We start from the raw sequence: 16517 nt of genomic DNA on the forward strand, positions 1-16517 counted from the left end.
TGCAGTGAGTCCAGAGAGTGCACTGGCGCCACTGGGGATGCACTTCAGTGAGTCCAGAGAGTGCACTGGCACCACTGGGGATGCACTGCAGTGAGTCCAGAGAGTGCACTGTCACCACTGGTGATGCAGTACAGTGAGTCCAGAGAGTGCACTGGCACCACTGGGGATGCAGTGCAGTGAGTCCAGAGAGTGCACTAGCACCACCAGGGATGCAGTGTAGTGAATCCTGTTAGTACACTGGCACCACTGGGGATGCAGGGCAGTGAGTCGAGAGAGCTCAATGGCACCACTGGGGATGCACTGCAGTGAGTCCAGAGAGTGCACTGGCACTACTGGGGATGCAGTACAGTGAGTCCAGAGAGTGCACTGGCACCACTGGGGATGCAGTGCAGTGAGTCCAGAGAGTGCACTGGCACCACGGGGGATGCACTGCAGTGAGTCCAGAGATTGCACTGGCACCACTGGGGATGCAGTACAGTGAGTCCACAGAGTGCACTGGCACCACTGGGGATGCAGTACAGTGAGTCCAGAGTGCACTGGCACCACTGGGGATGCAGTGCAGTGAGTCCAGAGAGTGCACTGGCAACACTGGGGATGCAGTGCAGTGAGTCCAGAGACTTCACTGGCTCCACTGGGGATGCAGTGCAGTGAGTCCAGAGAGTGCTCTGGCACCCATGGGGATGCCCTGCAGTGAGTCCAGAGAGGGCACTGGCACCACTGGGGATGCAGTGCAGTGAGTCCAGAGTGCACTGGCACCAATGGGGATGTGTCCAGTGAGTCCAGTGAGTGCACTGGCACCACTGGGGATGCAGTACAGTGAGTCCAGAGAGTGCACTGGCACGACTGGGGATGCACTGCAGTGAGTCCAGAGTGCACTGGCACCACTGGGGATGCAGTGCAGTGAGTCCAGAGAGTGCACTGGAACCACTGGGGATACAGTGCAGTGAGTCCAGAGAGTGCACTGGCACCACTGGGGATGCAGTGCAGTGAGTCCAGAGAGTGCACTGGCACCACTGGGGATGCAGTGCAGTGAGTCCAGAGAGTGCACTGGCACAACCTGTGATGCAGTACAGTGTGTCCAGTGAGTGCACTGGCACAACTGGGGATGCAGTGCTGTGACTCCGGAGATCGCACTGGCACCACTGGGATGCAGTGCAGTCAGTCCAGTGAGTACACTAGCACCACTGGGGATGCAGTGCAGTGAGTCCAGAGAGTGCACTGGCACCACTGGGGATGCACTGCAGTGAGTCCAGAGAGTGCACTGGCACCACTGCGGATGCAGTGCAGTGAGTCCAGTGAGTGCACTAGCACCACTGGGGGTGCAGTACAGTGAGTCCAGAGAGTGCACTGGCACCACTGGGGATGCCCTGCAGTGAGTCCAGACAGTGCACTGGCACCACTGGGGATGCCCTGCAGTGAGTCCAGAGAGTGCACTGGCACCACTGGGGATGCAAGTGCAGTGAGTCCAGAGTGCACTGGCACCACTGGGGATGCAGTGCAGTGAGTCCAGAGAGTGCACTGGCACCACTGGGGATGCAGTACAGTGAGTCCAATGAGTGCACTGGCACCACTGGGGATGCCCTGCAGTGAGTCAGAGAGTGCACTGGCACCACTGGGGATGCCCTGCAGTGAGTCCAGAGAGTGCACTGGCACCACTGGTGATGCAGTGCAGTGAGTCCAGAGAGTGCACTGGCAGCACTGGGTTTGCAGTGCAGTGAGTCCAGAGAGTGCACTGGCACCACAGGTGATGCACTCCAGTGAGTCCAGAGAGTGCACTGGCACCACTGGGGATGCCCTGCAGTGAGTCCATAGAGTGCACTGGCACCACTGGGGATGCAGTGCAGTGAGTCCAGAGAGTGCACTGGCACCACTGGGGATGCACTGCAGTGAGTCCAGAGAGTGCACTGGCACCACTGAGAATGCACTTCATAGAGTGCAGAGAGTGCACTGGCACCACTGGGGATGCACTGCAGTGACTCCAGAGAGTGCACTGGCAGCACTGGGGATGCAGTGCAGTGAGTCCAGAGAGTGCACTGGCACCACTGGGGATGCAGTACAGTGAGTCCAGAGAGTGCTTTGGCACCACTGGGGATGCAGTGCAGTGAGTCCAGAGAGTGCACTGGCACCACTGGGGATGCGGTGCAGTGAGTCCAGAGAGTGCTTTGGCACCACTGGGGATGCACTGCAGTTACTCCAGAGACTGCACTGGCACCACTGGGGATGAACTGCAGTGAGTACAGAGAGTGCAGTGGCACCACTGGGGATGCCCTGCAGTGAGTCCAGAGAGTGCACTGTCACCACTGGGGATGCAGTACAGTGAGTCCAGAGAGTGCACTGGCTCCACTGGGGATGCAGTGCTGTGACTCCAGAGAGCGCCCTGGCACCACTGGGGATGCAGTGCAGTGAGTGCAGAGAGTGCACTGGCACCACTGGGGATGCACTTCAGTGAGTTCAGAGAGTGCACTGGCACCACTGGGGATGGGTTTCAAGCCAACTGCATTAACCGCTCATGCTTCTTTCTTATGAGACGTTAGTAAACCAATTACTTAGCCTTGTCAAACTAAATCACAGGTAAAAATCCTGTACATCTCATGTGGCCAACCACTCCAACTAGGATTCCAAGAACCAGGAGGTTCGGTGAAAATAGGGCTAGTGGTATTAGAGGGGTGATTATTAGGGTAAGCCCTAAGCTGTCTTTAATGGAGAAGTATGGGTGGAATGGGATTTTGTCGCAGTCTGATACGATTCCTAGTGGGTTATTTGAGCCTGATTCGTGTAGGAAGGTTAGGTGGACTAGGGTGATTCCTGCAATTAGGAAGGGCAGTAGGAAGTGGATGGCGAAGAATCGGGTTAAGGTTGGATTGTCTACTGAGAATCCTCCTCAGGCTCATTCTACTAGAGTTTGCCCAATGTACGGGATGGCTGAGAATAGGTTGGTGATTACGGTGGCCCCTCAGAATGACATTTGTCCTCATGGTAGGACATACCCTACGAAGGCAGTTGCTATTAGGGTGAGTAGGAGGATTACTCCTGTGTTTCAGGTTTCTTTTTATAGGTAGGAGCCGTAGTAGAGGCCTCGTCCGATGTGTAAGTAGATGCAGATAAAGAAGAGCGAAGCACCGTTGGCGTGGAGGTTGCGGATGAGCCATCCGTACTGGACGTCTCGGCATGTGTGAGCTACTGAGGAGAAGGCGAGTGAAGTGTCTGCGGTGTAGTGTATGGCTAGTAGCAGGCCTGTTAGGATTTGTGTGGCTAAGCAGATGGCTAGAAGGGAGCCGAAGTTTCATCAGGCAGAGATGTTGGAGGGGGCGGGTAGGTCGATTAGGGAGTTGTTGATTATTTTTAGTAGGGGATGGGATTTGCGGATGTTAGGGGCCATTAGTGAGTCTGTGTGTTATTAGGATTATTACCAGGATGGAGAGGGCGAAGGATCCTAGGTAGGCCTTAATTAGCCCTGTGTGTATTGAGGTTGCGGCTTTGCTTGCGGCTACTTGTAGTTCAGCAAGGCCCTCTGGCCCTATTTTTTTGAGTCAGGAGAGGTCGATCAAGTGTAGGGCAATGTTTTGTCCCTTTTCTAGTAGGTTTTTGGAGAAGAATCGGTGTACTAGGGGGTTGAAGTACCCTAATGCAGAGGAGAAGTTTATGAGGGGGGTTGGTTTGGGGTGAGTGAGGGTGTGTGTTATGTTCGATAGTTCTAGGGCTAGGATGATTCCTAGGATTGTTATGAGGATGGCAGCGGTTTTGGTGATAAGGGGTATGGTTATTGGGGGGGTTTTGGTTGGTGTGATGAAAGAGGTAATGATTATTCCTGCTGTAATGCTGCCTAGGGCGAGTCGGGTTAGGGGGGGCGGTGATTAGTGGGTTGTTTTCGTTTATTGATACTATTGGGGGGATTCGGGTTTGTCCAGCTTGGACTAGGATGGTTATGCGGATGCTGTAGGTTGCGGTGAATGCTGTGGCTATAAGGGCTCAAGTATTTAGGTATGATGTGTTTAAGCTTTCGATGATGAGGTCTTTTGAGTAGAATCCGGCTAGGAATGGGGTTCCTATCAGCGCCAGGTTTCCGATGGTTAGGCAGGAAGTAGTGACTGGGAGTATTTTCTGTAGGCCTCCTATCTTTCGGATATCTTGTTCTCCGTTTAGGTTGTGGATGATAGACCCTGAGCATAGGAATAGTATGGCTTTAAAGAAGGCATGGGTTGAGATGTGTAGGAAGGCTAGTTGTGGGAGGTTTAGTCCGATAGTGACTATTATTAGTCCTAGTTGGCTGGATGCTGAGAAAGCAATGATTTTTTTGATGTCATTTTGGGTTAGGGCGCATGTGGCAGCGAATAGGGTTGATAGAGCACCTAGGCATAGGCAGGCAGTTAGGGCTGTCTGGTTGGTGGCTAGCAGGGGGTGCATGCGGATGAGCAGGAAGATTCCGGCTACTACTATGGTACTGGAGTGCAGTAGGGCTGATACTGGGGTGGGGCCTTCTATTGCTGCGGGCAGTCATGGGTGCAGTCCAAATTGGGCGGATTTTCCTGCGGCTGCGAGGATTAATCCTATGAGGGGGAGGATTGGGGTTTGGTGGGGGTGTACGGCTTGTTGGATCTCTCAGGTGTTGAATGTTGAAGCTAGTCATGCTATGCTCAGGATCAGTCCGATGTCTCCGATTCGGTTGTAGATTACGGCTTGTAGGGCGGCGGTGTTGGCATCTGCTCGGCCTTGTCATCAGCTGATGAGAAGGAAGGACATGATTCCTACTCCTTCCCAGCCTACGAATAGGAGGAATATGTTGTTTGCGGTTGTTAGGAGGAGTATGGCGACTAGGAATGTCAGTAGGTAGGTGAAAAATTTTGTTACGTATGGCTCTGAGGCCATGTATCATATGGCGAATTGTAGGATTGATCATGTTACAAATAGGGCGATTGGAAGAAATGTTATTGAGTATTGGTCTATTTTTAGGCTCAGGGGGATTTTAAAGTTTATAATGAATTTTCACTCCCAGTGGCAGGTGACAGATTCTACTCCCGAGTAGATGAATGCGGTTGTAGGGGCTAGGCTAATTAGGAATGCGGTTTTAACAGCGCGGGTGGTGGCTTGTGGGGTGTTTTTAAAGTTTTTAAATAGAAATGGCAGGATGATTGGGGTTAGGAGGATTGTCAGCGTGAGTAGTGTGAGGGAGTTGATTAGTAGTGTGGGGTTCACTACTTTTACTTGGATTTGCACCAAGATGGGTGGTTCCTAAGACCAGTGGATTGCTGTTATCCTTTAAAAGTAAGGGGGCTGAGGTTTTAGGCTCAGATGTAAGAGTTAGCAGCTCTTGTTGGTTAAACCCTCCCCTCGGCAGGTAAGAAGGTTTGAACTTCTATTCTTAGAATCACAGTCTAATGTTTGGTTTAAACTATACTTGCATGAGGGGATTCCGGAGATCAGTTCGGGTTTGAGGATTAGGAGGAATATTGGGATAATGTGGAGTGTTATGAGCAGGTGTTCTCGCGTGGTTGAGTTTTGCATAGATGTGATGTGGGAGGGGATTGAGCCTCGTTGGGTCATTAGTAGTATGAATAAGGTGTAGGAGGCGGTTAGTAGGGTTGCGATTCCTGTTAGGATGATCGTGAAGGCAGATCAGTTGAATAAGGTGATTATAATGGTTAGCTCTGCTATGAGGTTTGTTGTTGGGGGTAAGGCTATGTTTGTTAGATTGGCCAGCAATCATCAGGTAGCTATGAGTGGTAGGAGAGGTTGTAGGCCTCGTGTGAGTAGTAGAATTCGGCTGTGCGTACGTTCATAGTTTGTGTTGGCTAGGCAGAATAGTATGGAGGAAGTTAGTCCATGGGAAATTATTAGGATCATTGCCCCTGAGAATGATCAGTGGGTTTGGATTATTCCTGCGGCGATAACTAGGCCTATGTGGCTAACGGATGAATAAGCGATTAGTGATTTTAGGTCTGTCTGTCGTAGGCAGATTGAGCTAGTCATTAGGGCGCCTCATAGGGCCAGGGTTAGGAAGGGGTAGTGCAGGAGGTTGGACAGTGGGCCCATAAATAGAGTGACTCGTATAATTCCGTATCCTCCTAGCTTTAGTAGTAGGGCGGCGAGGAGTATTGAGCCTGCGATGGGTGCTTCTACGTGGGCTTTTGGCAGTCAGAGGTGTAGGCCGTATAGTGGGGCTTTTACTATGAATGCTATGAGCAGTGCTAGACCTGATAGTATTCCTGTCCATGAGGTGGATAGGGTTGGGTGGGTTAGTTGTAGGGTTGGCAGGTGCAGGGTGCCAATTTTCACGTATAGGTGTATGATTGTGATTAGCAGGGGTAGAGAGCTTACTAGCGTGTAGAATAGCAGGTAGATGCCAGCGCTTAGGCGTTCTGGTTGGTTCCCCCATCGGGTGATTAAGATTAGGGTGGGAATGAGGGTTGCTTCAAATGAGATGTAAAATAGTGCTAGTTCTGTGGTGGAAAAGGCTAGTAGGATGAATGGCTGGACTGCGACTAAGGTTGAGATAAAGATTCGTTTGCGTTGTAGGGGTTCTTGTTGCAGGTGGTTTTGGCTTGCTATGATTATGAGTGGGAGTAGTCAGCAGGATAGTACTAGGAGGGGGGATGAGATTTGGTCAATTCCTGTTCAGTTGGATAAAAATTTGTAGGGGTAGTAGGTTGGGATTAATCACTGTAGGCTTAGGGCAGCGATTAGGAGGCTGTATAAGGTGGTGTTAGTCCATAGAAATTTTGGTGGAGACAGCAGGGCTGTTGGAAGAAGTATGATTGTGGGTAGGATGATTTTTAGCATTGCAGGAGGTTTAGGTTGTGTAGATGGTCGGAGCCATGTGTGCGGGTGGAGGCTACTAGGATGGCCAGGCCTGTGCCCGCCTCACACGCTGAGAAGGTTAGCATGAGAATTGGTACCATGGTGAATGAGGAGACTTGGTTTTCGATGGATCATATTGATAGGCCTACGAATATCGATAATATTATGCTTTCAAGGCATAGTAGGGCGGATACTAGGTGGGTTCGGTGGAAGGCTAGTCCTAGTCCGCTGAAAATGAAGGCTGAGTAGAAGCTTAAATGTAGGGGCGACATAAGAAAGTTACAGGGTTGGCTGTAATCTGCTGGGTCGAAACCAGCTATCTTTTTGGTTAGACTAACTTTCTGTTATTCTGCTCATTCTAGGCCCCCTTGAATTCACTCGTAGGCCAGTCCGAGTGTTAGGAGAAGGAGGATCACTACAGTTCAGGTGAGGGTCATTAGGGGGGATTGGAGTTGGACGGCTCATGGCAGGGGGAGTAGGAGGGCGATTTCTAGGTCGAATAGGACGAACAGGATGGCTACTGAGGAAGAATCGGACTGAGAATGGTAATCGAGCAGATCCAAGTGGGTCGAACCCACATTCGTACGGTGAGAGTTTCTCTGAGTCGGGGTTTATTTGGGCGAGTCAGAAGTTTAATGCGGTTAGGGCGGCGCTTAGGATTGATGATAGGGCGAATATGAACATGAGTGCGTTCATTGCTCTCCTCTGGGTTTATACCAGATTCTAGAGATTGGAAGTCAATTGTAATTAATATACTAGAAGAGCAAGATCCTCATCAGTAGATGGTTATGTAGAGGAATAGTCAGATGACGTCTACGAAGTGTCAGTATCAGGCTGCTGCCTCGAATCCGAAGTGGTGGTCTGATGTAAAGTGGAACTTGATCAGTCGGAAGAGGCAGACGGTCAGGAAGGAGGATCCGATGATTACGTGGAGTCCGTGGAATCCAGTGGCAACGAAGAAGGTAGATCCGTAGACGCTATCGGCGATTGAGAATGGGGCTTCGTGGTATTCTATTGCTTGTAGGGCTGTGAAGTAGAATCCCAGGAGGATCGTTAGGGTTAGGGCGTGGATGGCGTGTTTTCGGTTTCCTTCTGTGATGCTGTGATGGGCTCACGTTACGGTAACGCCTGAGGCTAGTAGGATGGCTGTGTTTAGTAGGGGGACTTCTATCGGGTTGAGTGGTTTAATTCCTGTTGGGGGTCATTGGCCTCCTAGTTCTGGGGTTGGGGCCAGGCTCGAGTGGAAGAACGCTCAGAAGAACCCTAAGAAGAAGAATGCTTCGGATGTGATGAAAAGGATTATGCCGTATCGTAGGCCTTTTTGGACTGTGGGAGTGTGATGGCCTTGGAAGGTGCTTTCTCGTACAATGTCTCGTCATCATTGGAGTATTACTAGGAGTATTGAGATGAGGCCTAGGGTTAGTAGTATGGATGAGTTGTAGTGGAATCACATGATTAATCCTGAGGTTGTGAGTAGGGCGGCGGCTGCCCCGAAGATTGGTCAAGGGCTTGGGTCAACTATGTGGTATGAGTGTGCTTGGTGTGCCATTAGATGTTTTCTTGTAAGTATAGGCTTAGAAGGAGCACGAAGACGTAGGCCTGGATTATGGCTACTGCTACTTCTAGGATGGTTAGGAGTAGTAGGATGATTATTGTTAGGATGGATACTGCAGGAAGGGTGGGTATTAATGCAATGGAGGCTGTAGAGATGAGTTGGATGAGTAAGTGTCCTGCTGTAAGGTTGGCTGTAAGGCGGACTCCGAGGGCTAGGGGGCGGATTAGTAGGCTGGTTGTTTCGATCAGGATTAGTGCGGGGATTAGGGGTGTAGGGGTACCTTCGGGTAATAGGTGGGCTAAAGAGGCTGATGGTTGGTTTCGTAGGCCTGTTAGTAGTGTGGCGAGCCATAGTGGGAAGGCTAGGGCTATGTTCATAGATAGTTGGGTGGTTGGGGTGAATGTATATGGAAGGAGGCCTAGAAGGTTGATTGTAAGAAGTATGATTATTAGGGATGTAAATATTATGGCTCATTTGTGGCCATTTTTGTTGAGTGGGACTATTAGTTGTTTTGTGATTAGGTGAAGGAGTCATGTTTGGATAGTAGAAAGGCGGTTGTTGATTCATCGGTTGTTTGGGGACGGGAATAGTAGGGCTGGGAAGAGTAGGGATAGTAGGATTAAGGGGATGCCGAATAGATTGGGGCTGGAAAATTGGTCAAAGAAGCTTAGGTTCATGGTCAGGATCATGGTGTGGGTTTGGTAGTGAGGGAGGTCTTATTTGATGGGGGGTTGGTTGTGGTGAAGGCTAGTAGTTTTGGTTGGATGAGGAGTGCTAGGGTTAATCAGGTTATAATTATGATTGAAAATCATGGTGCGGGGTTAAGCTGTGGCATATCATTAAGGAGGGGGAAGTCCCTCTTTGGCTAGCTTAAAAGGCTAGTGCTGTTGCATAGCTTCTTAATGATTAGGATGATGATAGAAGGGACGATCAGGCCTCGAAATGTGGGAGTGGGGTTGATTCTACTACAATGGGTATGTAGCTGTGATTAGCCCCGCAAATTTCTGAGCATTGTCCGTAAAAAATCCCAGGCCGGGTGGTAATGAATGAAGTTTGGTTTAGTCGGCCTGGGATTGCGTCTGTTTTAACTCCGAGCGTTGGGACTGCTCAGGAGTGGAGTACGTCTCCTGCAGTAATGATTACGCGGATGGGGGATTCTATTGGGATAACTACGCGGTGGTCAACTTCTAGCAGTCGGAAGTGGCCGTTGGGTAAGTCTGGGGTGGGCACTATGTAGGAGTCGAATGATAGGTCTTTGAAGTCTGTGTATTCGTAGCTTCAGTATCATTGGTGGCCGATGGCTTTTAGGGTGAGGTCTGGTTCATCGATTTCGTCCATTATGTAGAGGATTTGTAGGGATGGGAGGGCGAGGAGTACCAGGACGATAGCAGGTAGGATTGTCCAGATCAGCTCTACTTCTTGGGCGTCTACAGCATTGGACGAGAGTTTTTCTGTTAGTATGTGGGCTAAAAGGTAGAGAACTAGGCTGCAGATAGCTAGGGCAACGATTAGGGCGTGGTCGTGGAATTCAACGAGTTCTTCTATGATGGGTGATGAGGCGTCTTGGAATCCTAGTTGGGAGTGGTTGGCCACATGAGATGTACAGGATTTTTACCTGTGATTTAGTCTTGACAAGGCTATGTAATTGGTTTACTAACGTCTCATAAGAAAGAAGCATGAGCGGTTAATGCAGTTGGCTTGAAACCAGCATGTGAGGGTTCGATTCCTTCCTTTCTTGTACTTGGACGAAGGCCGGTTCCTCGAAAGTATGGTATGGGGGAGGGCAGCCGTGGATTCATTCAACGTTTGTGGTAGTTAGTTCTGGTTGTAGGACTTTTCGTTTGGCCGAAAAGGCTTCTCAGATGATGAATATTAGTATGATTACGGCTACTATTGAGATTAGGGAGCCGATGGAGGAAATGGTGTTTCATAGTGTGTAGGCGTCGGGATAGTCCGAGTATCGTCGGGGTATTCCTGCTAGGCCTAGGAAGTGCTGGGGGAAGAACGTTAGGTTTACTCCTGTAAATATTACCCCGAAGTGGGCTTTTGCTCATGTTTGGTGTAGGGTAAACCCAGTGAGTAGTGGGAATCAGTGAGTAAATCCTGCTAGAATGGCAAAGACGGCGCCTATGGATAGGACGTAGTGGAAGTGGGCAACTACGTAGTACGTGTCGTGCAGGGCGATGTCTAGGGAAGAGTTTGCAAGAACGATTCCTGTTAATCCTCCGATGGTAAATAGGAAGATAAATCCTAGAGCTCATAGTATTGGGGGGTCTCATTTGATTGTTCCTCCGTGCAGGGTGGCTAGTCAGCTAAATACTTTGATTCCGGTAGGGATGGCAATGATTATAGTGGCTGATGTAAAGTAGGCTCGGGTATCAACGTCTATTCCTACTGTAAACATGTGGTGAGCTCAGACGATGAATCCTAGGAAGCCGATGGATAGTATGGCTCAGACTATTCCCATGTAGCCGAAGGGCTCCTTTTTGCCTGAGTAGTACGTGACTACGTGTGAGATGATTCCGAACCCCGGTAGGATCAGAATATAGACTTCTGGGTGTCCGAAGAATCAGAATAGGTGTTGGTACAGGATTGGGTCTCCTCCTCCAGCGGGGTCGAAGAATGTGGTGTTTAGGTTTCGATCAGTTAGTAATATTGTAATACCGGCGGCGAGTACGGGGAGTGATAGAAGGAGTAGGATGGCGGTAATTAGTACGGATCAGACAAATAGTGGGGTTTGGTATTGTGAGAGTGCGGGGGGTTTTATGTTGATGGCTGTGGTGATAAAGTTGATGGCCCCAAGGATGGAGGAGATACCGGCTAAGTGGAGTGAGAAGATAGCCAGGTCTACTGAAGCTCCGGCGCGGGCAAGGTTACCTGCTAGGGGAGGGTAGACAGTTCAGCCTGTGCCGGCGCCAGCTTCTACAGTGGATGAGGCTAGTAGTAGGAGGAATGATGGGGGGAGGAGTCAAAAGCTTATGTTGTTTATTCGCGGGAATGCTATGTCGGGGGCACCGATTATGAGGGGGACTAATCAGTTGCCGAATCCTCCGATCATGATGGGTATGACTATAAAGAAGATTATTACAAAGGCGTGAGCGGTAACGATTACATTGTAAATTTGGTCGTCGCCTAGGAGAGTCCCTGGTTGTCCTAGTTCTGCGCGGATTAATAGGCTGAGTGCGGTGCCGACTATTCCTGCTCATGCCCCGAAGATGAGGTACAGGGTGCCAATATCCTTATGGTTAGTGGAAAATAGTCATCGGTTGATGAAGGTGACGGGTAAGATGGCTGAGTGTTGAAGCGTTAGGCTGTAGTCCTTTTTACAGAGGTTTAATTCCTCTTCTTATCGGCTCTGTAGTGAAATTCATGTTGAGTTGCAAGCTCATCGATGCGCACTAGGGTGCGTCAGGGTCTTTGTAGGCAGAAGCCAATTGGTTTAGGCATTTAGCTGTTAACTAGAGTTTTGTGGGATCGAAGCCCATCTGTCTAGGGAGGCTTTAGCTTAATTAAAGCGTCTGACTTGCATTCAGAAGATACAGGTTAATATTCTGTAAGTCTTAATGTGCAGAAACTAAGAGGGTTTAACTCTTATTTAAGGCTTTGAAGGCCTTCGGTTTGGGGTGTTATCCTAAGTTTCTAGACAATGGCATGTATTATTGGGGACAGGGGAAGTAAGAGGATTGATAGTGAGGCAAGGACCGCAGTAGGTGTGCTTGGGGCTTTGCTAGTGTATCATTGTTTTATGTGGTTAGAGGAGTTGGGGGGAAGGGTAATTGTTGAGTGGTATGCGAGGCGTAGGTAGAAGAAGAGGCTGAGCAGTGATAGCATGGCAATTGCCATGGCTGCTGGTGTTATTTCCTGTTTAGTTAGTTCTTGGATGATAAGTCACTTTGGTATAAAGCCTGTTAATGGGGGGAGGCCTGCTAGGGATAAAAGTACTAGTATTAGGGTGGCGTTTAGCACTGGGGTTTTTGTTCATGAGGTTGTGATCATGGATAGGTTAAGGGCTTTGATTTTGTTAAGGGCTAGGAATACGGCTGATGTTATGATTGTGTATAGGTAGAAGGTAAGTAAGGCCAATTTGGGGCTGTAAACTAGGATGATGGCGATTCAGCCTAAGTGGGAGATGGACGAGAAGGCTAGGATTTTGCGTGTTTGTGTTTGGTTCAGTCCTATTCAGCCTCCTAGTGCTGTTGAGGCTAGGGCCATGGCGGTGAGTAGAGCTGGGTCGAGGGATTTGGATGTTAGTAGGAGCAGGGTTAGTGGGGGGAATTTTATGAGGGTCGAGAGTAGCAGGGCTGTTATTAGTGGCGATCCTTGTAGTACTTCTGGGAATCAGAAGTGAAATGGCACTAGGCCCAGTTTAATAGCGATTGCTGCTGTCAGTAGTAGACAGGAGGTTGGGTGGTTTATTAGTGTGATGTCTCATTGGCCGGTGACTCAGGCATTGGTTATGCTAGAGAATAGGACCAGGGCGGAAGCAGCTGCTTGGGTTAGGAAGTCTCTGGACTCACTGAAGTGCATCCCCAGTGGTGCCAGTGCACTCTCTGGACTCACTGCACTGCATCCCCAGTGGTGCCAGTGCACTCTCTGGACTCACTGCACTGCATCCCCAGTGGTGCCAGTGCACTCCCTGGACTCACTGCACTGCATCCTCAGTGGTTCCAGTGCATTCACTGGACTCACAGTACTGCATCTCCAGTGGTGCCAGTGCACTCTCTGGGCTCACTGCAGTGCATCCCCAGTGGTGCCAGTGCACTCTCTGGACTCACTGCACTGCATCCCCAGCGGTGCCAGTGCACTCACTGGATTCACTGCACTGCATCCCCAGTGGTGCTAGTGCACTCTCTGGAGTCACTGCGCTGCATCCCCAGTGGTGCCAGTGCACTCTCTGGACACACTGAAGTGCATTCTCAGTGGTGCCAGTGCACTCTCTTGACTCACTGCACTGCATCCCCAGTGGTGCCAGTGCAATCCCTGGACTCACTGCAGGGCATCCCCAGTGGTGCCAGTGCACTCACTGGACTGACTGCACTGCATCCCCAGTGGAGCCAGTGCGCTCTCCGGAGTCAGAGCACTGCATCCCCAGTGGTGCCAGTGCACTCACTGGACTCACTGTACTGCATCACAGGTGGTGCCAGTGCACTCTCTGGACTAACTGCAGTGCATCCCCAGTGGTGCCAGTGCACTCTCTGGACTCACTGCAGTGCATCCCCAGTGGTGCCAGTGCACTCTCTGGACTCACTGCACTGCATCCCCAGTGGTTCCAGTGCATTCACTGGACTCACTGCACTGCATCCACAGTGGTGCTAGTGCACTCTGTGGACTCACTGCACTGCATCCCCAGTGGTGCCAGTGCACTCTCTGGACTCACTGAAGGGCATTCGCAGTGGTGCCAGTGCACTCCCTGGACTCACTGCACTGCATCCTCAGTGGTTCCAGTGCATTCACTGGACTCACAGTACTGCATCTCCAGTGGTGCCAGTGCACTCTCTGGGCTCACTGCAGTGCATCCCCAGTGGTGCCAGTGCACTCTCTGGACTCACTGCACTGCATCCCCAGCGGTGCCAGTGCACTCACTGGATTCACTGCACTGCATCCCCAGTGGTGCTAGTGCACTCTCTGGAGTCACTGCGCTGCATCCCCAGTGGTGCCAGTGCACTCTCTGGACACACTGAAGTGCATTCTCAGTGGTGCCAGTGCACTCTCTTGACTCACTGCACTGCATCCCCAGTGGTGCCAGTGCAATCCCTGGACTCACTGCAGGGCATCCCCAGTGGTGCCAGTGCACTCACTGGACTGACTGCACTGCATCCCCAGTGGAGCCAGTGCGCTCTCCGGAGTCAGAGCACTGCATCCCCAGTGGTGCCAGTGCACTCACTGGACTCACTGTACTGCATCACAGGTGGTGCCAGTGCACTCTCTGGACTAACTGCAGTGCATCCCCAGTGGTGCCAGTGCACTCTCTGGACTCACTGCAGTGCATCCCCAGTGGTGCCAGTGCACTCTCTGGACTCACTGCACTGCATCCCCAGTGGTTCCAGTGCATTCACTGGACTCACTGCACTGCATCCACAGTGGTGCTAGTGCACTCTGTGGACTCACTGCACTGCATCCCCAGTGGTGCCAGTGCACTCTCTGGACTCACTGAAGGGCATTCGCAGTGGTGCCAGTGCACTCTCTGGACTCACTGCAGTGCATCCCCAGTGGTGCCAGTACACTCACTGGGCTGACTGCACTGCATCCCCAGTGGTGCAAGTGCACTCTCTGGACTCACTGCACTGCATCCCCATTGGTGCCAGTGCATTCTCTGGACTCACCACACTGCACCCTGAGTGGTGACAGTGCACTCTCTGGAGTAACTGCAGTGCATCACCAGTGGTGCCAGTGCACTCTCTGGACTCACTGCACTGCATCCCCAGTGGTGCCAGTGCACTCTCTGGACTCACTGCAGTGCATCCCCAGTGGTGCCAGTGCACTCTCTGGACTCACTGCAGTGCATCACCAGTGTTGCCAGTGCACTCTCTGGAGTAACTGCAGTGCATCCCCAGTGGTGCCAAAGCACTCACTGGACTCCCGACACCGCATCCCCAGTGGTGCCAGTGAAGTCTTTGGACTCACTGCACTGCATCCCCAGTGGTGCCAGTGCACTCTCTGGAGTCACTGAAGTGCATCCCCAGTGGTGCCAGTGCACTCTCTGTACTCACTGCACTGCATAACCAGTGCTGCCAGTGCACTCTGTGGACTCACTGCAGTGCATCCCCAGTGGTGCCAGTGCGCTCTCTGGACTCACTGCACTGCATCCCCAGTGGTGCCAGTGCACTCTCTGGACTCACTGCACTGCATCCCCAGTGCTGCCAGTGCACTCTCTGGACTCACTGCACTGCATCCCCAGTGCTGCCAGTGCACTCTCTGGACTCACTGCACTGCATCCCCAGTGGTGCCAGTGCACCCTCTGGACTCACTGCACTGCATCCCCAGTGGTGCCAGTGCACTCTCTGGACTCACTGCAGTGCATCCCCAGTGGTGCCAGTGCACTCTCTGGACTCACTGTACTGCATCCCCAGTGGTGCCAGTGCACTCACTGGACTTACTGTACTGCATCATCAGAGGTGCCAGTGCACTCTCTGGACTCACTGCAGTGCATCCCCAGTGGTGCCAGTGCACTCTCTGGACTCACTGCACTGCATCCCCAGTGGTGCCAGTGCACTCTCTGGACTCACTATACTGCATCACCAGTGGTGCCAGTGCACTCTCTGGACTCACTGCACTGCATCCCCAGTGCTGCCAGTGCATTCACTGGACTCACTGTACTGCATCTCCAGTGGTGCCAGTGCACTCTCTGGGCTCACTGCAGTGCATCCCCAGTGGTGCCAGTGCACTCTCTGTACTCACTGCACTGCATCCCCAGTGGAGCCCGTGCACTCTCTGGACTCACTGCAGTGCATCTCCAGTGGTGCCAGTGCACTCTCTGGACTCACTGCAGTGCATCCCCAGTGGTGCCAGTGCACTCTCTGGACTCACTGCACTGCATTCCCAGTGGTGCCAGTGCACTCTCTGGACTCACTGCAGGGCATCCCCAGTGGCGCCAGTGCACTCTCTGGACTCAGTGCACTGCATCCCCAGTGGTGCCAGAGCACTCTCTGGACTCACTGCACTGCATCCCCAGTGGTGCCAGTGCACTCACTGGACTCACTGTACTGCATCATCAGTGGTGCCAGTGCACTCTCTGGACTCACTGCACTGCATCCCCAGTGGTGCCAGTGCATTCTCTGGACTCACCGCACTGCACCCTGAGTGGTGCCAGTGCACTCTCTGGACTCACTGCACTGCATCCCCAGTGGTGCCAGTGCACTCACTGGACTCACTGTACTGCATCACCAGTGGTGCCAGTGCACTCTCTGGACTCACTGCAGTGCATCCCCAGTGGTGCCAGTGCACTCTCTGGACTCACTGAAGTGCATCCCCAGTGGTGCCAGTGCACTCTCTGGACTCACTGCAGTGCATCCCCAGTGGTGCCAGTGCACTCTCTGGACTCACTGCACTGCATCCCCCGTGGTGCCAGTGCACTCTCTGGACTGACTACAGGGCATCCCCAGTGGTGCCAGTGCACTCTCTGGACTCACTGCACTGCATCACCAGTGGTGCCAGTGCTATCCCTGCA

At 51.7% G+C, this 16517-nt stretch overlaps 1 long non-coding RNA gene across 1 annotated transcript in view; it reads left to right on the top strand.

Annotated features, from left to right (window-relative positions):
- The first annotated feature begins 3663 nt into the window (after positions 1 to 3663).
- The window catches only part of LOC136789565 (uncharacterized), a 66559-nt gene continuing 53705 nt past the window's right edge, over positions 3664 to 16517 (top strand). The window contains exon 1 of the long non-coding RNA XR_010828253.1: positions 3664 to 3902. This is a non-coding gene — a long non-coding RNA (uncharacterized lncRNA). The remainder of the gene's footprint in view (positions 3903 to 16517) is intronic.

This window comes from Anser cygnoides, unplaced genomic scaffold, assembly GCF_040182565.1.
Source record: "Anser cygnoides isolate HZ-2024a breed goose unplaced genomic scaffold, Taihu_goose_T2T_genome scaffold_62_1, whole genome shotgun sequence".
NCBI classification, from domain to species: domain Eukaryota; kingdom Metazoa; phylum Chordata; class Aves; order Anseriformes; family Anatidae; genus Anser; species Anser cygnoides.